Here is a 25920-nt window from a genome sequence, read left to right on the forward strand (position 1 = left end):
GCGGGCGGGAAGGAGCATGTCAGGCAGGGGCAGAGGACGGTGACAGGCCGGGCGGGGAGGAGCCGGTCAGGCGGGGGCCCAGGACAGTGACGGGCCTGGCCGGGGAGGAGTGCGTCAGGCAGGGGCAGAGGAGACGGGGGCTGGGTAAGGGTTAGGGTGACAGTTAGGGCACAATTCACAATCGCAAAGACGTGGAAGCGACCCGAGTGCCCATCCATCCAGGAGTGCATGAATAAAATGTGGCGCGTGGACACCACGGAGTGCCATTCGGCTGTGAGGAGCAGCGGTGAGAGGGCGCCTCTCGTGTTCTCCTGGCCAGAGCTGGAACCCGTTCCAGTAAGCCAGGTATCCCAAGAATGGACACACGAGCACCACGTGAGCGCGCTCACCAGCAAATTGGTACGAACGGATGGACGCCTAAGTGGACAGAGAGGAGTCACCTTCATCGGGTGGGTGTCGGGCGGGTGGGGGGAGGGGAGGGGCATACACATCCATTAGGCATGGGGTGGGTGCGCACCGACTGGGGGATGGGCGCACTTGAAGCTCTGACCCGAGGGGGGAGGCTTGGAGAGGGCAAGGCACCCGACCTTAACATTGGTACCCCCACAATACGCTGGAACAACATGAGAGGTATATGAATAAGAACACAGGGGGGGCCGGGCGCGGTAGCTCACGCCTGTAATCCTAGCTCTCTGGGAGGCCGAGGCGGGCGGATTGCTCCAGGTCAGGAGTTCGAAACCAGCCTGAGCAAGAGCGAGACCCCGTCTCTACTAAAAATAGAAAGAAATTAATTGGCCAACTAATATATATAGAAAAACAGAGCCGGGCGTGGTGGTGCATGCCTGTAGTCCCAACTACTCGGGAGGCTGAGGCAGCAGGATTGCTTGAGCCCGGAGATTGAGGTTGCTGTGAGCTAGGCTGACGCCATGGCACTCACTCTAGCCTGGGCAGCAAAACGAGACTCTGTCTCAAAAAAAAAAAAAAAAGAACACAGGGGGGAGGGGGGCACGGGCAACACATGTCACCTGAATACTTGTACTCCCATCATCTGCTTGAAGAGAGAGAGAAAAGAAAATGCAATCCTAGAGGTAAGAGACACTTTTTAAAAATAATGAATCCGAAGAGAAAAGTAAAAGGAGGCCTGTGGAGCAGGTCTGGGTGTGACTCCGGATCCCCCAACATCAGGTGCCACCACCAAAGATTCCTGCGTGTAGCCCATAGAACCCCAAAAGCAACGGGACGAGTTCTGGTCACATACTCCCTCAAAATGACATCCTGGCCTTCTTCTGGAACTCCCTCCCCTCTCAGACTCTCAAGGTTTCCTCCAGCGTGTCGGTTCCCACAGAGCAGACCTTTGGTCTGAGACCTGACAGTCCAGATGCCACGCATGCTGCCGCGTGGCGGCGGTGTCGCGGCTTGGGACAAGAGGAGGCCCCACGGTGCGGGCTGGGGCGCCAGGCACCGCGGGCGGGCGCTGAGGGTGGGGGTGACCCCCACCCCGGGCCGCCGCCGCGCTCCCAGAAAGGGGACAGAACAAGAGGCAAAAAAAAAAAAAAAAAAAAGCAGCAGCCTGTGGCACCCGGTATTCCCAGGCGGTCTCCCATCCAAGTACTAACCGGGCCCGACCCTGCTTAGCTTCCGAGACCAGACGAGATCGGGGGCGTTCAGGGTGGTGTGGCCCTAGACGGCGGCGGAGGGCGCCCCTGCCCCGCTCAAGAAGCCGAGCCTCTCTGGGCTTCCCCGCCGCCGCCGCCTCCCGCCCCAGGCCCCGCGCCGGGCCGGGCCGGGCCGGTTGAGTTCGCCGGCCGGGTCCCGCGGGCTCCCAGGGACGGGGGTGATGGGCGGGGCGGGGCGGGGCGGGGGGCTGTCTCTGTATACACACACACACACACACTCACACTCACTCACACTCACACAAGATGCGCCTCCACGGCTGGACTCGCCAAGGTGGAGCCCTCCCAGCCCCCCTCGTCTCCTCGCCCGGCCTCCTTCACCTACCCGCTGCCCACCCCCAGCGCGTCGCTGCCTGCCGCTGACTGCGCACGCGCGGGACGCTCGCCCTTTGACCCCAGCCAGGGGCCGCCCTCCCCCACAACCCCTTTCAGCTGCGCCCCCCCCCTCGCCCTGTGGGTGGGCTGCCGCCTATTCCCCCGGGCCAGGGCTGGGGCACAGCCAGTGTCTGGGGCGTCTCTCTCTGGGGATGTGTCCCATGGGTGGGGTGGGGTGGCGTGGTTTGGGGGGCGCTGAAGAAATCAGTCCCCTCCATCTCCTACCTCTGGAAAACGCCCAAGCCCGTGGAGAACTGCCGGCACCGCTTCGTGGGGGCCGGGACCCTCCTCCGTGTCCTCCTGTGGCCCAGTCCAAGGGGCCTGGGCCTGGCCGGGGCTGCATTGGACCCCGACCACCCTGGCGTGTGGACTCGCTAAAAATCGGCCATTAGATATTGGATTCCAGCTTCCTGGAGGTCATTTCACTAATGAGTGCACCGGAAAGAGTTTCCTAATCCATCTGTGAGGGTGGCAACTGAAAGAGAATTTGAAAGCTGACAGAATAGGCGAGGGAAGGCATAGGAGATTTCCACACCCAGCAAGGAAGACTTTCCCGAAATGGAAGAAAGAAACGAGCAAACAGAGACACCGGTAGCCCGCCCGGAAAAGAGTCTGCCCCTTAGAGAAAGCACCCTGACCAGGTTCACCCGTGGGTGGGTGGCGAGCTAGCGGCATTCAGAAGAGCGAGGCCCGCAGTCTGTGCGGAAGACACCTGCGCTCGGGTGTGTGTGGCGGCGCGATTCACAAGCAGCTCTAGACGTTAAACCAAGGAGAAGCCAGGGAGTTCCCAACGCCCCAGGTGTCCTCAGCCCACGACTGGCTGCTGTGGGAATGCGAAGCCCGGCTCCTGGTCTCAGAGCGGGGTTCCCAGGAGGATCAGGCTGAAGCTGGGACTCGGCCTCAAAGTGTCCCCTCGCATGGCCACCCCCTTCCCCTTCCTGCTCCTCTACGCCTGGTGCCCCTCCATCCAGGGGCCAGACCTTAAAGAGTCACCGCAAGAGAATCCTGGTCCCAAAGGAGCCTTCTGGGGGACCGGTGCTGAGAGAGGTTGTGGGCATGGCCCGCTGGGGCTCTGCCCGACCCAGGGCTGAGAGATGCCACCTCCCAGCTCTGGGTCCCTGCAGGAAGTGTTGGCAAGCACAGGGCCGGTCCTCCAAAGGCCCAGGTGCAGGGAGCCCAGGCCAAGCAGCCTGTGGAAGAAGCCACTTGCCGTGCCACCCCGGGAACACGACTGCAGGCCCCGGCCCTTCCCACCTCCTCCTCCTCCTCCTCCTCCTCCTCCCCCCCCGGCCCCCCCCCCACAGGGCACAGGGCTCAGAGACACCTCAGACTCTTGCTACCCAAAGTGCAAAGGGCATCAGTTGCTCCTCCAACCCCCCCCCCCCCGCCCAGCAGACCACGTTGTCCAGCCAGCCCCCGGGCCTCCCTGGGGTGCCCAGCACAAAAGTGCAGACACCCACCGGACCCTCAATCTCAGTTTTCGGATGTTTTTGCCACTCTAAGGACCCGCAGGCCAGCTGGGCCTTCGGGCAGGACAGAGAGCCCCGGAATCCGACGTGGAGAGCTGCGTGTACGTCCCCATCAGGAGGCGGTCCCCACCTCCGCGGCTCTCCCCTTGCGGGGAGCGGCAGCCCAGCCGGCAGCCGCAGGGCCTCAGGGAAGACACCAGGCTGGGCCCCCGCGGCACAGCGGGGGCACGTCCCCCGCACTCACGCGACTTAGGGACGGCTGCTGGAGACTGCTGCGGCCACCCTGCTGCCGGGTTTCTGGAGGGCTTCCTGGAAGCAGCGTCCACACCAAGCCCTTGGAAGGCCCAGGCGACGGAGGAGCCGGTCAGGCAGGGGCCGAGGACGGTGAGAGGCCGGGCGGGCGGGAAGGAGCATGTCAGGCAGGGGCAGAGGACGGTGACAGGCCGGGCGGGGAGGAGCCGGTCAGGCGGGGGCCCAGGACAGTGACGGGCCTGGCCGGGGAGGAGTGCGTCAGGCAGGGGCAGAGGAGACGGGGGCTGGGTAAGGGTTAGGGTGACAGTTAGGGCACAATTCACAATCGCAAAGACGTGGAAGCGACCCGAGTGCCCATCCATCCAGGAGTGCATGAATAAAATGTGGCGCGTGGACACCACGGAGTGCCATTCGGCTGTGAGGAGCAGCGGTGAGAGGGCGCCTCTCGTGTTCTCCTGGCCAGAGCTGGAACCCGTTCCAGTAAGCCAGGTATCCCAAGAATGGACACACGAGCACCACGTGAGCGCGCTCACCAGCAAATTGGTACGAACGGATGGACGCCTAAGTGGACAGAGAGGAGTCACCTTCATCGGGTGGGTGTCGGGCGGGTGGGGGGAGGGGAGGGGCATACACATCCATTAGGCATGGGGTGGGTGCGCACCGACTGGGGGATGGGCGCACTTGAAGCTCTGACCCGAGGGGGGAGGCTTGGAGAGGGCAAGGCACCCGACCTTAACATTGGTACCCCCACAATACGCTGGAACAACATGAGAGGTATATGAATAAGAACACAGGGGGGGCCGGGCGCGGTAGCTCACGCCTGTAATCCTAGCTCTCTGGGAGGCCGAGGCGGGCGGATTGCTCCAGGTCAGGAGTTCGAAACCAGCCTGAGCAAGAGCGAGACCCCGTCTCTACTAAAAATAGAAAGAAATTAATTGGCCAACTAATATATATAGAAAAACAGAGCCGGGCGTGGTGGTGCATGCCTGTAGTCCCAACTACTCGGGAGGCTGAGGCAGCAGGATTGCTTGAGCCCGGAGATTGAGGTTGCTGTGAGCTAGGCTGACGCCATGGCACTCACTCTAGCCTGGGCAGCAAAACGAGACTCTGTCTCAAAAAAAAAAAAAAAAGAACACAGGGGGGAGGGGGGCACGGGCAACACATGTCACCTGAATACTTGTACTCCCATCATCTGCTTGAAGAGAGAGAGAAAAGAAAATGCAATCCTAGAGGTAAGAGACACTTTTTAAAAATAATGAATCCGAAGAGAAAAGTAAAAGGAGGCCTGTGGAGCAGGTCTGGGTGTGACTCCGGATCCCCCAACATCAGGTGCCACCACCAAAGATTCCTGCGTGTAGCCCATAGAACCCCAAAAGCAACGGGACGAGTTCTGGTCACATACTCCCTCAAAATGACATCCTGGCCTTCTTCTGGAACTCCCTCCCCTCTCAGACTCTCAAGGTTTCCTCCAGCGTGTCGGTTCCCACAGAGCAGACCTTTGGTCTGAGACCTGACAGTCCAGATGCCACGCATGCTGCCGCGTGGCGGCGGTGTCGCGGCTTGGGACAAGAGGAGGCCCCACGGTGCGGGCTGGGGCGCCAGGCACCGCGGGCGGGCGCTGAGGGTGGGGGTGACCCCCACCCCGGGCCGCCGCCGCGCTCCCAGAAAGGGGACAGAACAAGAGGCAAAAAAAAAAAAAAAAAAAAGCAGCAGCCTGTGGCACCCGGTATTCCCAGGCGGTCTCCCATCCAAGTACTAACCGGGCCCGACCCTGCTTAGCTTCCGAGACCAGACGAGATCGGGGGCGTTCAGGGTGGTGTGGCCCTAGACGGCGGCGGAGGGCGCCCCTGCCCCGCTCAAGAAGCCGAGCCTCTCTGGGCTTCCCCGCCGCCGCCTCCCGCCCCAGGCCCCGCGCCGGGCCGGGCCGGGCCGGTTGAGTTCGCCGGCCGGGTCCCGCGGGCTCCCAGGGACGGGGGTGATGGGCGGGGCGGGGCGGGGCGGGGGGCTGTCTCTGTATACACACACACACACACTCACACTCACTCACACTCACACAAGATGCGCCTCCACGGCTGGACTCGCCAAGGTGGAGCCCTCCCAGCCCCCCTCGTCTCCTCGCCCGGCCTCCTTCACCTACCCGCTGCCCACCCCCAGCGCGTCGCTGCCTGCCGCTGACTGCGCACGCGCGGGACGCTCGCCCTTTGACCCCAGCCAGGGGCCGCCCTCCCCCACAACCCCTTTCAGCTGCGCCCCCCCCCTCGCCCTGTGGGTGGGCTGCCGCCTATTCCCCCGGGCCAGGGCTGGGGCACAGCCAGTGTCTGGGGCGTCTCTCTCTGGGGATGTGTCCCATGGGTGGGGTGGGGTGGCGTGGTTTGGGGGGCGCTGAAGAAATCAGTCCCCTCCATCTCCTACCTCTGGAAAACGCCCAAGCCCGTGGAGAACTGCCGGCACCGCTTCGTGGGGGCCGGGACCCTCCTCCGTGTCCTCCTGTGGCCCAGTCCAAGGGGCCTGGGCCTGGCCGGGGCTGCATTGGACCCCGACCACCCTGGCGTGTGGACTCGCTAAAAATCGGCCATTAGATATTGGATTCCAGCTTCCTGGAGGTCATTTCACTAATGAGTGCACCGGAAAGAGTTTCCTAATCCATCTGTGAGGGTGGCAACTGAAAGAGAATTTGAAAGCTGACAGAATAGGCGAGGGAAGGCATAGGAGATTTCCACACCCAGCAAGGAAGACTTTCCCGAAATGGAAGAAAGAAACGAGCAAACAGAGACACCGGTAGCCCGCCCGGAAAAGAGTCTGCCCCTTAGAGAAAGCACCCTGACCAGGTTCACCCGTGGGTGGGTGGCGAGCTAGCGGCATTCAGAAGAGCGAGGCCCGCAGTCTGTGCGGAAGACACCTGCGCTCGGGTGTGTGTGGCGGCGCGATTCACAAGCAGCTCTAGACGTTAAACCAAGGAGAAGCCAGGGAGTTCCCAACGCCCCAGGTGTCCTCAGCCCACGACTGGCTGCTGTGGGAATGCGAAGCCCGGCTCCTGGTCTCAGAGCGGGGTTCCCAGGAGGATCAGGCTGAAGCTGGGACTCGGCCTCAAAGTGTCCCCTCGCATGGCCACCCCCTTCCCCTTCCTGCTCCTCTACGCCTGGTGCCCCTCCATCCAGGGGCCAGACCTTAAAGAGTCACCGCAAGAGAATCCTGGTCCCAAAGGAGCCTTCTGGGGGACCGGTGCTGAGAGAGGTTGTGGGCATGGCCCGCTGGGGCTCTGCCCGACCCAGGGCTGAGAGATGCCACCTCCCAGCTCTGGGTCCCTGCAGGAAGTGTTGGCAAGCACAGGGCCGGTCCTCCAAAGGCCCAGGTGCAGGGAGCCCAGGCCAAGCAGCCTGTGGAAGAAGCCACTTGCCGTGCCACCCCGGGAACACGACTGCAGGCCCCGGCCCTTCCCACCTCCTCCTCCTCCTCCTCCTCCTCCTCCCCCCCCGGCCCCCCCCCACAGGGCACAGGGCTCAGAGACACCTCAGACTCTTGCTACCCAAAGTGCAAAGGGCATCAGTTGCTCCTCCAACCCCCCCCCCCCGCCCAGCAGACCACGTTGTCCAGCCAGCCCCCGGGCCTCCCTGGGGTGCCCAGCACAAAAGTGCAGACACCCACCGGACCCTCAATCTCAGTTTTCGGATGTTTTTGCCACTCTAAGGACCCGCAGGCCAGCTGGGCCTTCGGGCAGGACAGAGAGCCCCGGAATCCGACGTGGAGAGCTGCGTGTACGTCCCCATCAGGAGGCGGTCCCCACCTCCGCGGCTCTCCCCTTGCGGGGAGCGGCAGCCCAGCCGGCAGCCGCAGGGCCTCAGGGAAGACACCAGGCTGGGCCCCCGCGGCACAGCGGGGGCACGTCCCCCGCACTCACGCGACTTAGGGACGGCTGCTGGAGACTGCTGCGGCCACCCTGCTGCCGGGTTTCTGGAGGGCTTCCTGGAAGCAGCGTCCACACCAAGCCCTTGGAAGGCCCAGGCGACGGAGGAGCCGGTCAGGCAGGGGCCGAGGACGGTGAGAGGCCGGGCGGGCGGGAAGGAGCATGTCAGGCAGGGGCAGAGGACGGTGACAGGCCGGGCGGGGAGGAGCCGGTCAGGCGGGGGCCCAGGACAGTGACGGGCCTGGCCGGGGAGGAGTGCGTCAGGCAGGGGCAGAGGAGACGGGGGCTGGGTAAGGGTTAGGGTGACAGTTAGGGCACAATTCACAATCGCAAAGACGTGGAAGCGACCCGAGTGCCCATCCATCCAGGATTGCATGAATAAAATGTGGCGCGTGGACACCACGGAGTGCCATTCGGCTGTGAGGAGCAGCGGTGAGAGGGCGCCTCTCGTGTTCTCCTGGCCAGAGCTGGAACCCGTTCCAGTAAGCCAGGTATCCCAAGAATGGACACACGAGCACCACGTGAGCGCGCTCACCAGCAAATTGGTACGAACGGATGGACGCCTAAGTGGACAGAGAGGAGTCACCTTCATCGGGTGGGTGTCGGGCGGGTGGGGGGAGGGGAGGGGCATACACATCCATTAGGCATGGGGTGGGTGCGCACCGACTGGGGGATGGGCGCACTTGAAGCTCTGACCCGAGGGGGGAGGCTTGGAGAGGGCAAGGCACCCGACCTTAACATTGGTACCCCCACAATACGCTGGAACAACATGAGAGGTATATGAATAAGAACACAGGGGGGGCCGGGCGCGGTAGCTCACGCCTGTAATCCTAGCTCTCTGGGAGGCCGAGGCGGGCGGATTGCTCCAGGTCAGGAGTTCGAAACCAGCCTGAGCAAGAGCGAGACCCCGTCTCTACTAAAAATAGAAAGAAATTAATTGGCCAACTAATATATATAGAAAAACAGAGCCGGGCGTGGTGGTGCATGCCTGTAGTCCCAACTACTCGGGAGGCTGAGGCAGCAGGATTGCTTGAGCCCGGAGATTGAGGTTGCTGTGAGCTAGGCTGACGCCATGGCACTCACTCTAGCCTGGGCAGCAAAACGAGACTCTGTCTCAAAAAAAAAAAAAAAAGAACACAGGGGGGAGGGGGGCACGGGCAACACATGTCACCTGAATACTTGTACTCCCATCATCTGCTTGAAGAGAGAGAGAAAAGAAAATGCAATCCTAGAGGTAAGAGACACTTTTTAAAAATAATGAATCCGAAGAGAAAAGTAAAAGGAGGCCTGTGGAGCAGGTCTGGGTGTGACTCCGGATCCCCCAACATCAGGTGCCACCACCAAAGATTCCTGCGTGTAGCCCATAGAACCCCAAAAGCAACGGGACGAGTTCTGGTCACATACTCCCTCAAAATGACATCCTGGCCTTCTTCTGGAACTCCCTCCCCTCTCAGACTCTCAAGGTTTCCTCCAGCGTGTCGGTTCCCACAGAGCAGACCTTTGGTCTGAGACCTGACAGTCCAGATGCCACGCATGCTGCCGCGTGGCGGCGGTGTCGCGGCTTGGGACAAGAGGAGGCCCCACGGTGCGGGCTGGGGCGCCAGGCACCGCGGGCGGGCGCTGAGGGTGGGGGTGACCCCCACCCCGGGCCGCCGCCGCGCTCCCAGAAAGGGGACAGAACAAGAGGCAAAAAAAAAAAAAAAAAAAAGCAGCAGCCTGTGGCACCCGGTATTCCCAGGCGGTCTCCCATCCAAGTACTAACCGGGCCCGACCCTGCTTAGCTTCCGAGACCAGACGAGATCGGGGGCGTTCAGGGTGGTGTGGCCCTAGACGGCGGCGGAGGGCGCCCCTGCCCCGCTCAAGAAGCCGAGCCTCTCTGGGCTTCCCCGCCGCCGCCGCCTCCCGCCCCAGGCCCCGCGCCGGGCCGGGCCGGGCCGGTTGAGTTCGCCGGCCGGGTCCCGCGGGCTCCCAGGGACGGGGGTGATGGGCGGGGCGGGGCGGGGCGGGGGGCTGTCTCTGTATACACACACACACACACTCACACTCACTCACACTCACACAAGATGCGCCTCCACGGCTGGACTCGCCAAGGTGGAGCCCTCCCAGCCCCCCTCGTCTCCTCGCCCGGCCTCCTTCACCTACCCGCTGCCCACCCCCAGCGCGTCGCTGCCTGCCGCTGACTGCGCACGCGCGGGACGCTCGCCCTTTGACCCCAGCCAGGGGCCGCCCTCCCCCACAACCCCTTTCAGCTGCGCCCCCCCCCTCGCCCTGTGGGTGGGCTGCCGCCTATTCCCCCGGGCCAGGGCTGGGGCACAGCCAGTGTCTGGGGCGTCTCTCTCTGGGGATGTGTCCCATGGGTGGGGTGGGGTGGCGTGGTTTGGGGGGCGCTGAAGAAATCAGTCCCCTCCATCTCCTACCTCTGGAAAACGCCCAAGCCCGTGGAGAACTGCCGGCACCGCTTCGTGGGGGCCGGGACCCTCCTCCGTGTCCTCCTGTGGCCCAGTCCAAGGGGCCTGGGCCTGGCCGGGGCTGCATTGGACCCCGACCACCCTGGCGTGTGGACTCGCTAAAAATCGGCCATTAGATATTGGATTCCAGCTTCCTGGAGGTCATTTCACTAATGAGTGCACCGCAAAGAGTTTCCTAATCCATCTGTGAGGGTGGCAACTGAAAGAGAATTTGAAAGCTGACAGAATAGGCGAGGGAAGGCATAGGAGATTTCCACACCCAGCAAGGAAGACTTTCCCGAAATGGAAGAAAGAAACGAGCAAACAGAGACACCGGTAGCCCGCCCGGAAAAGAGTCTGCCCCTTAGAGAAAGCACCCTGACCAGGTTCACCCGTGGGTGGGTGGCGAGCTAGCGGCATTCAGAAGAGCGAGGCCCGCAGTCTGTGCGGAAGACACCTGCGCTCGGGTGTGTGTGGCGGCGCGATTCACAAGCAGCTCTAGACGTTAAACCAAGGAGAAGCCAGGGAGTTCCCAACGCCCCAGGTGTCCTCAGCCCACGACTGGCTGCTGTGGGAATGCGAAGCCCGGCTCCTGGTCTCAGAGCGGGGTTCCCAGGAGGATCAGGCTGAAGCTGGGACTCGGCCTCAAAGTGTCCCCTCGCATGGCCACCCCCTTCCCCTTCCTGCTCCTCTACGCCTGGTGCCCCTCCATCCAGGGGCCAGACCTTAAAGAGTCACCGCAAGAGAATCCTGGTCCCAAAGGAGCCTTCTGGGGGACCGGTGCTGAGAGAGGTTGTGGGCATGGCCCGCTGGGGCTCTGCCCGACCCAGGGCTGAGAGATGCCACCTCCCAGCTCTGGGTCCCTGCAGGAAGTGTTGGCAAGCACAGGGCCGGTCCTCCAAAGGCCCAGGTGCAGGGAGCCCAGGCCAAGCAGCCTGTGGAAGAAGCCACTTGCCGTGCCACCCCGGGAACACGACTGCAGGCCCCGGCCCTTCCCACCTCCTCCTCCTCCTCCCCCCCCGGCCCCCCCCCACAGGGCACAGGGCTCAGAGACACCTCAGACTCTTGCTACCCAAAGTGCAAAGGGCATCAGTTGCTCCTCCAACCCCCCCCCCGCCCAGCAGACCACGTTGTCCAGCCAGCCCCCGGGCCTCCCTGGGGTGCCCAGCACAAAAGTGCAGACACCCACCGGACCCTCAATCTCAGTTTTCGGATGTTTTTGCCACTCTAAGGACCCGCAGGCCAGCTGGGCCTTCGGGCAGGACAGAGAGCCCCGGAATCCGACGTGGAGAGCTGCGTGTACGTCCCCATCAGGAGGCGGTCCCCACCTCCGCGGCTCTCCCCTTGCGGGGAGCGGCAGCCCAGCCGGCAGCCGCAGGGCCTCAGGGAAGACACCAGGCTGGGCCCCCGCGGCACAGCGGGGGCACGTCCCCCGCACTCACGCGACTTAGGGACGGCTGCTGGAGACTGCTGCGGCCACCCTGCTGCCGGGTTTCTGGAGGGCTTCCTGGAAGCAGCGTCCACACCAAGCCCTTGGAAGGCCCAGGCGACGGAGGAGCCGGTCAGGCAGGGGCCGAGGACGGTGAGAGGCCGGGCGGGCGGGAAGGAGCATGTCAGGCAGGGGCAGAGGACGGTGACAGGCCGGGCGGGGAGGAGCCGGTCAGGCGGGGGCCCAGGACAGTGACGGGCCTGGCCGGGGAGGAGTGCGTCAGGCAGGGGCAGAGGAGACGGGGGCTGGGTAAGGGTTAGGGTGACAGTTAGGGCACAATTCACAATCGCAAAGACGTGGAAGCGACCCGAGTGCCCATCCATCCAGGAGTGCATGAATAAAATGTGGCGCGTGGACACCACGGAGTGCCATTCGGCTGTGAGGAGCAGCGGTGAGAGGGCGCCTCTCGTGTTCTCCTGGCCAGAGCTGGAACCCGTTCCAGTAAGCCAGGTATCCCAAGAATGGACACACGAGCACCACGTGAGCGCGCTCACCAGCAAATTGGTACGAACGGATGGACGCCTAAGTGGACAGAGAGGAGTCACCTTCATCGGGTGGGTGTCGGGCGGGTGGGGGGAGGGGAGGGGCATACACATCCATTAGGCATGGGGTGGGTGCGCACCGACTGGGGGATGGGCGCACTTGAAGCTCTGACCCGAGGGGGGAGGCTTGGAGAGGGCAAGGCACCCGACCTTAACATTGGTACCCCCACAATACGCTGGAACAACATGAGAGGTATATGAATAAGAACACAGGGGGGGCCGGGCGCGGTAGCTCACGCCTGTAATCCTAGCTCTCTGGGAGGCCGAGGCGGGCGGATTGCTCCAGGTCAGGAGTTCGAAACCAGCCTGAGCAAGAGCGAGACCCCGTCTCTACTAAAAATAGAAAGAAATTAATTGGCCAACTAATATATATAGAAAAACAGAGCCGGGCGTGGTGGTGCATGCCTGTAGTCCCAACTACTCGGGAGGCTGAGGCAGCAGGATTGCTTGAGCCCGGAGATTGAGGTTGCTGTGAGCTAGGCTGACGCCATGGCACTCACTCTAGCCTGGGCAGCAAAACGAGACTCTGTCTCAAAAAAAAAAAAAAAAGAACACAGGGGGGAGGGGGGCACGGGCAACACATGTCACCTGAATACTTGTACTCCCATCATCTGCTTGAAGAGAGAGAGAAAAGAAAATGCAATCCTAGAGGTAAGAGACACTTTTTAAAAATAATGAATCCGAAGAGAAAAGTAAAAGGAGGCCTGTGGAGCAGGTCTGGGTGTGACTCCGGATCCCCCAACATCAGGTGCCACCACCAAAGATTCCTGCGTGTAGCCCATAGAACCCCAAAAGCAACGGGACGAGTTCTGGTCACATACTCCCTCAAAATGACATCCTGGCCTTCTTCTGGAACTCCCTCCCCTCTCAGACTCTCAAGGTTTCCTCCAGCGTGTCGGTTCCCACAGAGCAGACCTTTGGTCTGAGACCTGACAGTCCAGATGCCACGCATGCTGCCGCGTGGCGGCGGTGTCGCGGCTTGGGACAAGAGGAGGCCCCACGGTGCGGGCTGGGGCGCCAGGCACCGCGGGCGGGCGCTGAGGGTGGGGGTGACCCCCACCCCGGGCCGCCGCCGCGCTCCCAGAAAGGGGACAGAACAAGAGGCAAAAAAAAAAAAAAAAAAAAGCAGCAGCCTGTGGCACCCGGTATTCCCAGGCGGTCTCCCATCCAAGTACTAACCGGGCCCGACCCTGCTTAGCTTCCGAGACCAGACGAGATCGGGGGCGTTCAGGGTGGTGTGGCCCTAGACGGCGGCGGAGGGCGCCCCTGCCCCGCTCAAGAAGCCGAGCCTCTCTGGGCTTCCCCGCCGCCGCCGCCTCCCGCCCCAGGCCCCGCGCCGGGCCGGGCCGGGCCGGTTGAGTTCGCCGGCCGGGTCCCGCGGGCTCCCAGGGACGGGGGTGATGGGCGGGGCGGGGCGGGGCGGGGGGCTGTCTCTGTATACACACACACACACACTCACACTCACTCACACTCACACAAGATGCGCCTCCACGGCTGGACTCGCCAAGGTGGAGCCCTCCCAGCCCCCCTCGTCTCCTCGCCCGGCCTCCTTCACCTACCCGCTGCCCACCCCCAGCGCGTCGCTGCCTGCCGCTGACTGCGCACGCGCGGGACGCTCGCCCTTTGACCCCAGCCAGGGGCCGCCCTCCCCCACAACCCCTTTCAGCTGCGCCCCCCCCCTCGCCCTGTGGGTGGGCTGCCGCCTATTCCCCCGGGCCAGGGCTGGGGCACAGCCAGTGTCTGGGGCGTCTCTCTCTGGGGATGTGTCCCATGGGTGGGGTGGGGTGGCGTGGTTTGGGGGGCGCTGAAGAAATCAGTCCCCTCCATCTCCTACCTCTGGAAAACGCCCAAGCCCGTGGAGAACTGCCGGCACCGCTTCGTGGGGGCCGGGACCCTCCTCCGTGTCCTCCTGTGGCCCAGTCCAAGGGGCCTGGGCCTGGCCGGGGCTGCATTGGACCCCGACCACCCTGGCGTGTGGACTCGCTAAAAATCGGCCATTAGATATTGGATTCCAGCTTCCTGGAGGTCATTTCACTAATGAGTGCACCGGAAAGAGTTTCCTAATCCATCTGTGAGGGTGGCAACTGAAAGAGAATTTGAAAGCTGACAGAATAGGCGAGGGAAGGCATAGGAGATTTCCACACCCAGCAAGGAAGACTTTCCCGAAATGGAAGAAAGAAACGAGCAAACAGAGACACCGGTAGCCCGCCCGGAAAAGAGTCTGCCCCTTAGAGAAAGCACCCTGACCAGGTTCACCCGTGGGTGGGTGGCGAGCTAGCGGCATTCAGAAGAGCGAGGCCCGCAGTCTGTGCGGAAGACACCTGCGCTCGGGTGTGTGTGGCGGCGCGATTCACAAGCAGCTCTAGACGTTAAACCAAGGAGAAGCCAGGGAGTTCCCAACGCCCCAGGTGTCCTCAGCCCACGACTGGCTGCTGTGGGAATGCGAAGCCCGGCTCCTGGTCTCAGAGCGGGGTTCCCAGGAGGATCAGGCTGAAGCTGGGACTCGGCCTCAAAGTGTCCCCTCGCATGGCCACCCCCTTCCCCTTCCTGCTCCTCTACGCCTGGTGCCCCTCCATCCAGGGGCCAGACCTTAAAGAGTCACCGCAAGAGAATCCTGGTCCCAAAGGAGCCTTCTGGGGGACCGGTGCTGAGAGAGGTTGTGGGCATGGCCCGCTGGGGCTCTGCCCGACCCAGGGCTGAGAGATGCCACCTCCCAGCTCTGGGTCCCTGCAGGAAGTGTTGGCAAGCACAGGGCCGGTCCTCCAAAGGCCCAGGTGCAGGGAGCCCAGGCCAAGCAGCCTGTGGAAGAAGCCACTTGCCGTGCCACCCCGGGAACACGACTGCAGGCCCCGGCCCTTCCCACCTCCTCCTCCTCCTCCTCCTCCTCCTCCCCCCCCGGCCCCCCCCCACAGGGCACAGGGCTCAGAGACACCTCAGACTCTTGCTACCCAAAGTGCAAAGGGCATCAGTTGCTCCTCCAACCCCCCCCCCGCCCAGCAGACCACGTTGTCCAGCCAGCCCCCGGGCCTCCCTGGGGTGCCCAGCACAAAAGTGCAGACACCCACCGGACCCTCAATCTCAGTTTTCGGATGTTTTTGCCACTCTAAGGACCCGCAGGCCAGCTGGGCCTTCGGGCAGGACAGAGAGCCCCGGAATCCGACGTGGAGAGCTGCGTGTACGTCCCCATCAGGAGGCGGTCCCCACCTCCGCGGCTCTCCCCTTGCGGGGAGCGGCAGCCCAGCCGGCAGCCGCAGGGCCTCAGGGAAGACACCAGGCTGGGCCCCCGCGGCACAGCGGGGGCACGTCCCCCGCACTCACGCGACTTAGGGACGGCTGCTGGAGACTGCTGCGGCCACCCTGCTGCCGGGTTTCTGGAGGGCTTCCTGGAAGCAGCGTCCACACCAAGCCCTTGGAAGGCCCAGGCGACGGAGGAGCCGGTCAGGCAGGGGCCAAGGACGGTGAGAGGCCGGGCGGGCGGGAAGGAGCATGTCAGGCAGGGGCAGAGGACGGTGACAGGCCGGGCGGGGAGGAGCCGGTCAGGCGGGGGCCCAGGACAGTGACGGGCCTGGCCGGGGAGGAGTGCGTCAGGCAGGGGCAGAGGAGACGGGGGCTGGGTAAGGGTTAGGGTGACAGTTAGGGCACAATTCACAATCGCAAAGACGTGGAAGCGACCCGAGTGCCCATCCATCCAGGAGTGCATGAATAAAATGTGGCGCGTGGACACCACGGAGTGCCATTCGGCTGTGAGGAGCAGCGGTGAGAGGGCGCCTCTCGTGTTCTCCTGGCCAGAGCTGGAACCCGTTCCAGTAAGCCAGGTATCCCAAGAATGGACACACGAGCACCACGTGAGCGCGCTCACCAGCAAATTGGTACGAACGGATGGACGCCTAAGTGGACAGAGAGGAGTCACCTTCATCGGGTGGGTGTCGGGCGGGTGGGGGGAGGGGAGGGGCATACACATCCATTAGGCATGGGGTGGGTGCGCACCGACTGGGGGATGGGCGCACTTGAAGCTCTGACCCGAGGGGGGAGGCTTGGAGAGGGCAAGGCACCCGACCTTAACATTGGTACCCCCACAATACGCTGGAACAACATGAGAGGTATATGAATAAGAACACAGGGGGGGCCGGGCGCGGTAGCTCACGCCTGTAATCCTAGCTCTCTGGGAGGCCGAGGCGGGCGGATTGCTCCAGGTCAGGAGTTCGAAACCAGCCTGAGCAAGAGCGAGACCCCGTCTCTACTAAAAATAGAAAGAAATTAATTGGCCAACTAATATATATAGAAAAACAGAGCCGGGCGTGGTGGTGCATGCCTGTAGTCCCAACTACTCGGGAGGCTGAGGCAGCAGGATTGCTTGAGCCCGGAGATTGAGGTTGCTGTGAGCTAGGCTGACGCCATGGCACTCACTCTAGCCTGGGCAGCAAAACGAGACTCTGTCTCAAAAAAAAAAAAAAAAAAACACAGGGGGGAGGGGGGCACGGGCAACACATGTCACCTGAATACTTGTACTCCCATCATCTGCTTGAAGAGAGAGAGAAAAGAAAATGCAATCCTAGAGGTAAGAGACACTTTTTAAAAATAATGAATCCGAAGAGAAAAGTAAAAGGAGGCCTGTGGAGCAGGTCTGGGTGTGACTCCGGATCCCCCAACATCAGGTGCCACCACCAAAGATTCCTGCGTGTAGCCCATAGAACCCCAAAAGCAACGGGACGAGTTCTGGTCACATACTCCCTCAAAATGACATCCTGGCCTTCTTCTGGAACTCCCTCCCCTCTCAGACTCTCAAGGTTTCCTCCAGCGTGTCGGTTCCCACAGAGCAGACCTTTGGTCTGAGACCTGACAGTCCAGATGCCACGCATGCTGCCGCGTGGCGGCGGTGTCGCGGCTTGGGACAAGAGGAGGCCCCACGGTGCGGGCTGGGGCGCCAGGCACCGCGGGCGGGCGCTGAGGGTGGGGGTGACCCCCACCCCGGGCCGCCGCCGCGCTCCCAGAAAGGGGACAGAACAAGAGGCAAAAAAAAAAAAAAAAAAAGCAGCAGCCTGTGGCACCCGGTATTCCCAGGCGGTCTCCCATCCAAGTACTAACCGGGCCCGACCCTGCTTAGCTTCCGAGACCAGACGAGATCGGGGGCGTTCAGGGTGGTGTGGCCCTAGACGGCGGCGGAGGGCGCCCCTGCCCCGCTCAAGAAGCCGAGCCTCTCTGGGCTTCCCCGCCGCCGCCTCCCGCCCCAGGCCCCGCGCCGGGCCGGGCCGGGCCGGTTGAGTTCGCCGGCCGGGTCCCGCGGGCTCCCAGGGACGGGGGTGATGGGCGGGGCGGGGCGGGGCGGGGGGCTGTCTCTGTATACACACACACACACACTCACACTCACTCACACTCACACAAGATGCGCCTCCACGGCTGGACTCGCCAAGGTGGAGCCCTCCCAGCCCCCCTCGTCTCCTCGCCCGGCCTCCTTCACCTACCCGCTGCCCACCCCCAGCGCGTCGCTGCCTGCCGCTGACTGCGCACGCGCGGGACGCTCGCCCTTTGACCCCAGCCAGGGGCCGCCCTCCCCCACAACCCCTTTCAGCTGCGCCCCCCCCCTCGCCCTGTGGGTGGGCTGCCGCCTATTCCCCCGGGCCAGGGCTGGGGCACAGCCAGTGTCTGGGGCGTCTCTCTCTGGGGATGTGTCCCATGGGTGGGGTGGGGTGGCGTGGTTTGGGGGGCGCTGAAGAAATCAGTCCCCTCCATCTCCTACCTCTGGAAAACGCCCAAGCCCGTGGAGAACTGCCGGCACCGCTTCGTGGGGGCCGGGACCCTCCTCCGTGTCCTCCTGTGGCCCAGTCCAAGGGGCCTGGGCCTGGCCGGGGCTGCATTGGACCCCGACCACCCTGGCGTGTGGACTCGCTAAAAATCGGCCATTAGATATTGGATTCCAGCTTCCTGGAGGTCATTTCACTAATGAGTGCACCGCAAAGAGTTTCCTAATCCATCTGTGAGGGTGGCAACTGAAAGAGAATTTGAAAGCTGACAGAATAGGCGAGGGAAGGCATAGGAGATTTCCACACCCAGCAAGGAAGACTTTCCCGAAATGGAAGAAAGAAACGAGCAAACAGAGACACCGGTAGCCCGCCCGGAAAAGAGTCTGCCCCTTAGAGAAAGCACCCTGACCAGGTTCACCCGTGGGTGGGTGGCGAGCTAGCGGCATTCAGAAGAGCGAGGCCCGCAGTCTGTGCGGAAGACACCTGCGCTCGGGTGTGTGTGGCGGCGCGATTCACAAGCAGCTCTAGACGTTAAACCAAGGAGAAGCCAGGGAGTTCCCAACGCCCCAGGTGTCCTCAGCCCACGACTGGCTGCTGTGGGAATGCGAAGCCCGGCTCCTGGTCTCAGAGCGGGGTTCCCAGGAGGATCAGGCTGAAGCTGGGACTCGGCCTCAAAGTGTCCCCTCGCATGGCCACCCCCTTCCCCTTCCTGCTCCTCTACGCCTGGTGCCCCTCCATCCAGGGGCCAGACCTTAAAGAGTCACTGCAAGAGAATCCTGGTCCCAAAGGAGCCTTCTGGGGGACCGGTGCTGAGAGAGGTTGTGGGCATGGCCCGCTGGGGCTCTGCCCGACCCAGGGCTGAGAGATGCCACCTCCCAGCTCTGGGTCCCTGCAGGAAGTGTTGGCAAGCACAGGGCCGGTCCTCCAAAGGCCCAGGTGCAGGGAGCCCAGGCCAAGCAGCCTGTGGAAGAAGCCACTTGCCGTGCCACCCCGGGAACACGACTGCAGGCCCCGGCCCTTCCCACCTCCTCCTCCTCCTCCTCCTCCTCCTCCCCCCCCGGCCCCCCCCCACAGGGCACAGGGCTCAGAGACACCTCAGACTCTTGCTACCCAAAGTGCAAAGGGCATCAGTTGCTCCTCCAACCCCCCCCCCGCCCAGCAGACCACGTTGTCCAGCCAGCCCCCGGGCCTCCCTGGGGTGCCCAGCACAAAAGTGCAGACACCCACCGGACCCTCAATCTCAGTTTTCGGATGTTTTTGCCACTCTAAGGACCCGCAGGCCAGCTGGGCCTTCGGGCAGGACAGAGAGCCCCGGAATCCGACGTGGAGAGCTGCGTGTACGTCCCCATCAGGAGGCGGTCCCCACCTCCGCGGCTCTCCCCTTGCGGGGAGCGGCAGCCCAGCCGGCAGCCGCAGGGCCTCAGGGAAGACACCAGGCTGGGCCCCCGCGGCACAGCGGGGGCACGTCCCCCGCACTCACGCGACTTAGGGACGGCTGCTGGAGACTGCTGCGGCCACCCTGCTGCCGGGTTTCTGGAGGGCTTCCTGGAAGCAGCGTCCACACCAAGCCCTTGGAAGGCCCAGGCGACGGAGGAGCCGGTCAGGCAGGGGCCGAGGACGGTGAGAGGCCGGGCGGGCGGGAAGGAGCATGTCAGGCAGGGGCAGAGGACGGTGACAGGCCGGGCGGGGAGGAGCCGGTCAGGCGGGGGCCCAGGACAGTGACGGGCCTGGCCGGGGAGGAGTGCGTCAGGCAGGGGCAGAGGAGACGGGGGCTGGGTAAGGGTTAGGGTGACAGTTAGGGCACAATTCACAATCGCAAAGACGTGGAAGCGACCCGAGTGCCCATCCATCCAGGAGTGCATGAATAAAATGTGGCGCGTGGACACCACGGAGTGCCATTCGGCTGTGAGGAGCAGCGGTGAGAGGGCGCCTCTCGTGTTCTCCTGGCCAGAGCTGGAACCCGTTCCAGTAAGCCAGGTATCCCAAGAATGGACACACGAGCACCACGTGAGCGCGCTCACCAGCAAATTGGTACGAACGGATGGACGCCTAAGTGGACAGAGAGGAGTCACCTTCATCGGGTGGGTGTCGGGCGGGTGGGGGGAGGGGAGGGGCATACACATCCATTAGGCATGGGGTGGGTGCGCACCGACTGGGGGATGGGCGCACTTGAAGCTCTGACCCGAGGGGGGAGGCTTGGAGAGGGCAAGGCACCCGACCTTAACATTGGTACCCCCACAATACGCTGGAACAACATGAGAGGTATATGAATAAGAACACAGGGGGGGCCGGGCGCGGTAGCTCACGCCTGTAATCCTAGCTCTCTGGGAGGCCGAGGCGGGCGGATTGCTCCAGGTCAGGAGTTCGAAACCAGCCTGAGCAAGAGCGAGACCCCGTCTCTACTAAAAATAGAAAGAAATTAATTGGCCAACTAATATATATAGAAAAACAGAGCCGGGCGTGGTGGTGCATGCCTGTAGTCCCAACTACTCGGGAGGCTGAGGCAGCAGGATTGCTTGAGCCCGGAGATTGAGGTTGCTGTGAGCTAGGCTGACGCCATGGCACTCACTCTAGCCTGGGCAGCAAAACGAGACTCTGTCTCAAAAAAAAAAAAAAAAGAACACAGGGGGGAGGGGGGCACGGGCAACACATGTCACCTGAATACTTGTACTCCCATCATCTGCTTGAAGAGAGAGAGAAAAGAAAATGCAATCCTAGAGGTAAGAGACACTTTTTAAAAATAATGAATCCGAAGAGAAAAGTAAAAGGAGGCCTGTGGAGCAGGTCTGGGTGTGACTCCGGATCCCCCAACATCAGGTGCCACCACCAAAGATTCCTGCGTGTAGCCCATAGAACCCCAAAAGCAACGGGACGAGTTCTGGTCACATACTCCCTCAAAATGACATCCTGGCCTTCTTCTGGAACTCCCTCCCCTCTCAGACTCTCAAGGTTTCCTCCAGCGTGTCGGTTCCCACAGAGCAGACCTTTGGTCTGAGACCTGACAGTCCAGATGCCACGCATGCTGCCGCGTGGCGGCGGTGTCGCGGCTTGGGACAAGAGGAGGCCCCACGGTGCGGGCTGGGGCGCCAGGCACCGCGGGCGGGCGCTGAGGGTGGGGGTGACCCCCACCCCGGGCCGCCGCCGCGCTCCCAGAAAGGGGACAGAACAAGAGGCAAAAAAAAAAAAAAAAAAAAGCAGCAGCCTGTGGCACCCGGTATTCCCAGGCGGTCTCCCATCCAAGTACTAACCGGGCCCGACCCTGCTTAGCTTCCGAGACCAGACGAGATCGGGGGCGTTCAGGGTGGTGTGGCCCTAGACGGCGGCGGAGGGCGCCCCTGCCCCGCTCAAGAAGCCGAGCCTCTCTGGGCTTCCCCGCCGCCGCCGCCTCCCGCCCCAGGCCCCGCGCCGGGCCGGGCCGGGCCGGTTGAGTTCGCCGGCCGGGTCCCGCGGGCTCCCAGGGACGGGGGTGATGGGCGGGGCGGGGCGGGGCGGGGGGCTGTCTCTGTATACACACACACACACACACTCACACTCACTCACACTCACACAAGATGCGCCTCCACGGCTGGACTCGCCAAGGTGGAGCCCTCCCAGCCCCCCTCGTCTCCTCGCCCGGCCTCCTTCACCTACCCGCTGCCCACCCCCAGCGCGTCGCTGCCTGCCGCTGACTGCGCACGCGCGGGACGCTCGCCCTTTGACCCCAGCCAGGGGCCGCCCTCCCCCACAACCCCTTTCAGCTGCGCCCCCCCCCTCGCCCTGTGGGTGGGCTGCCGCCTATTCCCCCGGGCCAGGGCTGGGGCACAGCCAGTGTCTGGGGCGTCTCTCTCTGGGGATGTGTCCCATGGGTGGGGTGGGGTGGCGTGGTTTGGGGGGCGCTGAAGAAATCAGTCCCCTCCATCTCCTACCTCTGGAAAACGCCCAAGCCCGTGGAGAACTGCCGGCACCGCTTCGTGGGGGCCGGGACCCTCCTCCGTGTCCTCCTGTGGCCCAGTCCAAGGGGCCTGGGCCTGGCCGGGGCTGCATTGGACCCCGACCACCCTGGCGTGTGGACTCGCTAAAAATCGGCCATTAGATATTGGATTCCAGCTTCCTGGAGGTCATTTCACTAATGAGTGCACCGGAAAGAGTTTCCTAATCCATCTGTGAGGGTGGCAACTGAAAGAGAATTTGAAAGCTGACAGAATAGGCGAGGGAAGGCATAGGAGATTTCCACACCCAGCAAGGAAGACTTTCCCGAAATGGAAGAAAGAAACGAGCAAACAGAGACACCGGTAGCCCGCCCGGAAAAGAGTCTGCCCCTTAGAGAAAGCACCCTGACCAGGTTCACCCGTGGGTGGGTGGCGAGCTAGCGGCATTCAGAAGAGCGAGGCCCGCAGTCTGTGCGGAAGACACCTGCGCTCGGGTGTGTGTGGCGGCGCGATTCACAAGCAGCTCTAGACGTTAAACCAAGGAGAAGCCAGGGAGTTCCCAACGCCCCAGGTGTCCTCAGCCCACGACTGGCTGCTGTGGGAATGCGAAGCCCGGCTCCTGGTCTCAGAGCGGGGTTCCCAGGAGGATCAGGCTGAAGCTGGGACTCGGCCTCAAAGTGTCCCCTCGCATGGCCACCCCCTTCCCCTTCCTGCTCCTCTACGCCTGGTGCCCCTCCATCCAGGGGCCAGACCTTAAAGAGTCACCGCAAGAGAATCCTGGTCCCAAAGGAGCCTTCTGGGGGACCGGTGCTGAGAGAGGTTGTGGGCATGGCCCGCTGGGGCTCTGCCCGACCCAGGGCTGAGAGATGCCACCTCCCAGCTCTGGGTCCCTGCAGGAAGTGTTGGCAAGCACAGGGCCGGTCCTCCAAAGGCCCAGGTGCAGGGAGCCCAGGCCAAGCAGCCTGTGGAAGAAGCCACTTGCCGTGCCACCCCGGGAACACGACTGCAGGCCCCGGCCCTTCCCACCTCCTCCTCCTCCTCCTCCTCCTCCTCCTCCTCCCCCCCCGGCCCCCCCCCACAGGGCACAGGGCTCAGAGACACCTCAGACTCTTGCTACCCAAAGTGCAAAGGGCATCAGTTGCTCCTCCAACCCCCCCCCCCGCCCAGCAGACCACGTTGTCCAGCCAGCCCCCGGGCCTCCCTGGGGTGCCCAGCACAAAAGTGCAGACACCCACCGGACCCTCAATCTCAGTTTTCGGATGTTTTTGCCACTCTAAGGACCCGCAGGCCAGCTGGGCCTTCGGGCAGGACAGAGAGCCCCGGAATCCGACGTGGAGAGCTGCGTGTACGTCCCCATCAGGAGGCGGTCCCCACCTCCGCGGCTCTCCCCTTGCGGGGAGCGGCAGCCCAGCCGGCAGCCGCAGGGCCTCAGGGAAGACACCAGGCTGGGCCCCCGCGGCACAGCGGGGGCACGTCCCCCGCACTCACGCGACTTAGGGACGGCTGCTGGAGACTGCTGCGGCCACCCTGCTGCCGGGTTTCTGGAGGGCTTCCTGGAAGCAGCGTCCACACCAAGCCCTTGGAAGGCCCAGGCGACGGAGGAGCCGGTCAGGCAGGGGCCGAGGACGGTGAGAGGCCGGGCGGGCGGGAAGGAGCATGTCAGGCAGGGGCAGAGGACGGTGACAGGCCGGGCGGGGAGGAGCCGGTCAGGCGGGGGCCCAGGACAGTGACGGGCCTGGCCGGGGAGGAGTGCGTCAGGCAGGGGCAGAGGAGACGGGGGCTGGGTAAGGGTTAGGGTGACAGTTAGGGCACAATTCACAATCGCAAAGACGTGGAAGCGACCCGAGTGCCCATCCATCCAGGAGTGCATGAATAAAATGTGGCGCGTGGACACCACGGAGTGCCATTCGGCTGTGAGGAGCAGCGGTGAGAGGGCGCCTCTCGTGTTCTCCTGGCCAGAGCTGGAACCCGTTCCAGTAAGCCAGGTATCCCAAGAATGGACACACGAGCACCACGTGAGCGCGCTCACCAGCAAATTGGTACGAACGGATGGACGCCTAAGTGGACAGAGAGGAGTCACCTTCATCGGGTGGGTGTCGGGCGGGTGGGGGGAGGGGAGGGGCATACACATCCATTAGGCATGGGGTGGGTGCGCACCGACTGGGGGATGGGCGCACTTGAAGCTCTGACCCGAGGGGGGAGGCTTGGAGAGGGCAAGGCACCCGACCTTAACATTGGTACCCCCACAATACGCTGGAACAACATGAGAGGTATATGAATAAGAACACAGGGGGGGCCGGGCGCGGTAGCTCACGCCTGTAATCCTAGCTCTCTGGGAGGCCGAGGCGGGCGGATTGCTCCAGGTCAGGAGTTCGAAACCAGCCTGAGCAAGAGCGAGACCCCGTCTCTACTAAAAATAGAAAGAAATTAATTGGCCAACTAATATATATAGAAAAACAGAGCCGGGCGTGGTGGTGCATGCCTGTAGTCCCAACTACTCGGGAGGCTGAGGCAGCAGGATTGCTTGAGCCCGGAGATTGAGGTTGCTGTGAGCTAGGCTGACGCCATGGCACTCACTCTAGCCTGGGCAGCAAAACGAGACTCTGTCTCAAAAAAAAAAAAAAAAGAACACAGGGGGGAGGGGGGCACGGGCAACACATGTCACCTGAATACTTGTACTCCCATCATCTGCTTGAAGAGAGAGAGAAAAGAAAATGCAATCCTAGAGGTAAGAGACACTTTTTAAAAATAATGAATCCGAAGAGAAAAGTAAAAGGAGGCCTGTGGAGCAGGTCTGGGTGTGACTCCGGATCCCCCAACATCAGGTGCCACCACCAAAGATTCCTGCGTGTAGCCCATAGAACCCCAAAAGCAACGGGACGAGTTCTGGTCACATACTCCCTCAAAATGACATCCTGGCCTTCTTCTGGAACTCCCTCCCCTCTCAGACTCTCAAGGTTTCCTCCAGCGTGTCGGTTCCCACAGAGCAGACCTTTGGTCTGAGACCTGACAGTCCAGATGCCACGCATGCTGCCGCGTGGCGGCGGTGTCGCGGCTTGGGACAAGAGGAGGCCCCACGGTGCGGGCTGGGGCGCCAGGCACCGCGGGCGGGCGCTGAGGGTGGGGGTGACCCCCACCCCGGGCCGCCGCCGCGCTCCCAGAAAGGGGACAGAACAAGAGGCAAAAAAAAAAAAAAAAAAAAGCAGCAGCCTGTGGCACCCGGTATTCCCAGGCGGTCTCCCATCCAAGTACTAACCGGGCCCGACCCTGCTTAGCTTCCGAGACCAGACGAGATCGGGGGCGTTCAGGGTGGTGTGGCCCTAGACGGCGGCGGAGGGCGCCCCTGCCCCGCTCAAGAAGCCGAGCCTCTCTGGGCTTCCCCGCCGCCGCCGCCTCCCGCCCCAGGCCCCGCGCCGGGCCGGGCCGGGCCGGTTGAGTTCGCCGGCCGGGTCCCGCGGGCTCCCAGGGACGGGGGTGATGGGCGGGGCGGGGCGGGGCGGGGGGCTGTCTCTGTATACACACACACACACACACTCACACTCACTCACACTCACACAAGATGCGCCTCCACGGCTGGACTCGCCAAGGTGGAGCCCTCCCAGCCCCCCTCGTCTCCTCGCCCGGCCTCCTTCACCTACCCGCTGCCCACCCCCAGCGCGTCGCTGCCTGCCGCTGACTGCGCACGCGCGGGACGCTCGCCCTTTGACCCCAGCCAGGGGCCGCCCTCCCCCACAACCCCTTTCAGCTGCGCCCCCCCCCTCGCCCTGTGGGTGGGCTGCCGCCTATTCCCCCGGGCCAGGGCTGGGGCACAGCCAGTGTCTGGGGCGTCTCTCTCTGGGGATGTGTCCCATGGGTGGGGTGGGGTGGCGTGGTTTGGGGGGCGCTGAAGAAATCAGTCCCCTCCATCTCCTACCTCTGGAAAACGCCCAAGCCCGTGGAGAACTGCCGGCACCGCTTCGTGGGGGCCGGGACCCTCCTCCGTGTCCTCCTGTGGCCCAGTCCAAGGGGCCTGGGCCTGGCCGGGGCTGCATTGGACCCCGACCACCCTGGCGTGTGGACTCGCTAAAAATCGGCCATTAGATATTGGATTCCAGCTTCCTGGAGGTCATTTCACTAATGA

At 63.2% G+C, this 25920-nt stretch overlaps 7 non-coding genes across 7 annotated transcripts; all 7 read right to left on the minus strand.

The window, feature by feature from the left end:
- Nucleotides 1–1567: 1567 nt before the first annotated feature.
- On the minus strand, nucleotides 1568–1686 carry LOC142864190 (5S ribosomal RNA). The gene has a single exon (XR_012914775.1). It is a non-coding gene; the product is annotated as a 5S ribosomal RNA (ribosomal RNA).
- A 3794-nt stretch (nucleotides 1687–5480) lies between these two features.
- Nucleotides 5481–5599, minus strand: LOC142864192 (5S ribosomal RNA). Its single transcript, XR_012914777.1, has one exon. It is a non-coding gene; the product is annotated as a 5S ribosomal RNA (ribosomal RNA).
- Nucleotides 5600–9386: 3787 nt separating this feature from the next.
- LOC142864193 (5S ribosomal RNA) lies at nucleotides 9387–9505 on the minus strand. Its single transcript, XR_012914778.1, has one exon. It is a non-coding gene; the product is annotated as a 5S ribosomal RNA (ribosomal RNA).
- A 3776-nt stretch (nucleotides 9506–13281) lies between these two features.
- LOC142864194 (5S ribosomal RNA) lies at nucleotides 13282–13400 on the minus strand. Its single transcript, XR_012914779.1, has one exon. It is a non-coding gene; the product is annotated as a 5S ribosomal RNA (ribosomal RNA).
- A 3787-nt stretch (nucleotides 13401–17187) lies between these two features.
- On the minus strand, nucleotides 17188–17306 carry LOC142864195 (5S ribosomal RNA). Its single transcript, XR_012914780.1, has one exon. It is a non-coding gene; the product is annotated as a 5S ribosomal RNA (ribosomal RNA).
- A 3785-nt stretch (nucleotides 17307–21091) lies between these two features.
- LOC142864196 (5S ribosomal RNA) lies at nucleotides 21092–21210 on the minus strand. The gene has a single exon (XR_012914781.1). It is a non-coding gene; the product is annotated as a 5S ribosomal RNA (ribosomal RNA).
- A 3797-nt stretch (nucleotides 21211–25007) lies between these two features.
- LOC142864197 (5S ribosomal RNA) lies at nucleotides 25008–25126 on the minus strand. Its single transcript, XR_012914782.1, has one exon. It is a non-coding gene; the product is annotated as a 5S ribosomal RNA (ribosomal RNA).
- Between the last annotated feature and the right edge of the window lie 794 nt (nucleotides 25127–25920).

This window comes from Microcebus murinus, chromosome 24 (assembly GCF_040939455.1).
Source record: "Microcebus murinus isolate Inina chromosome 24, M.murinus_Inina_mat1.0, whole genome shotgun sequence".
Lineage (NCBI taxonomy): Eukaryota > Metazoa > Chordata > Mammalia > Primates > Cheirogaleidae > Microcebus > Microcebus murinus.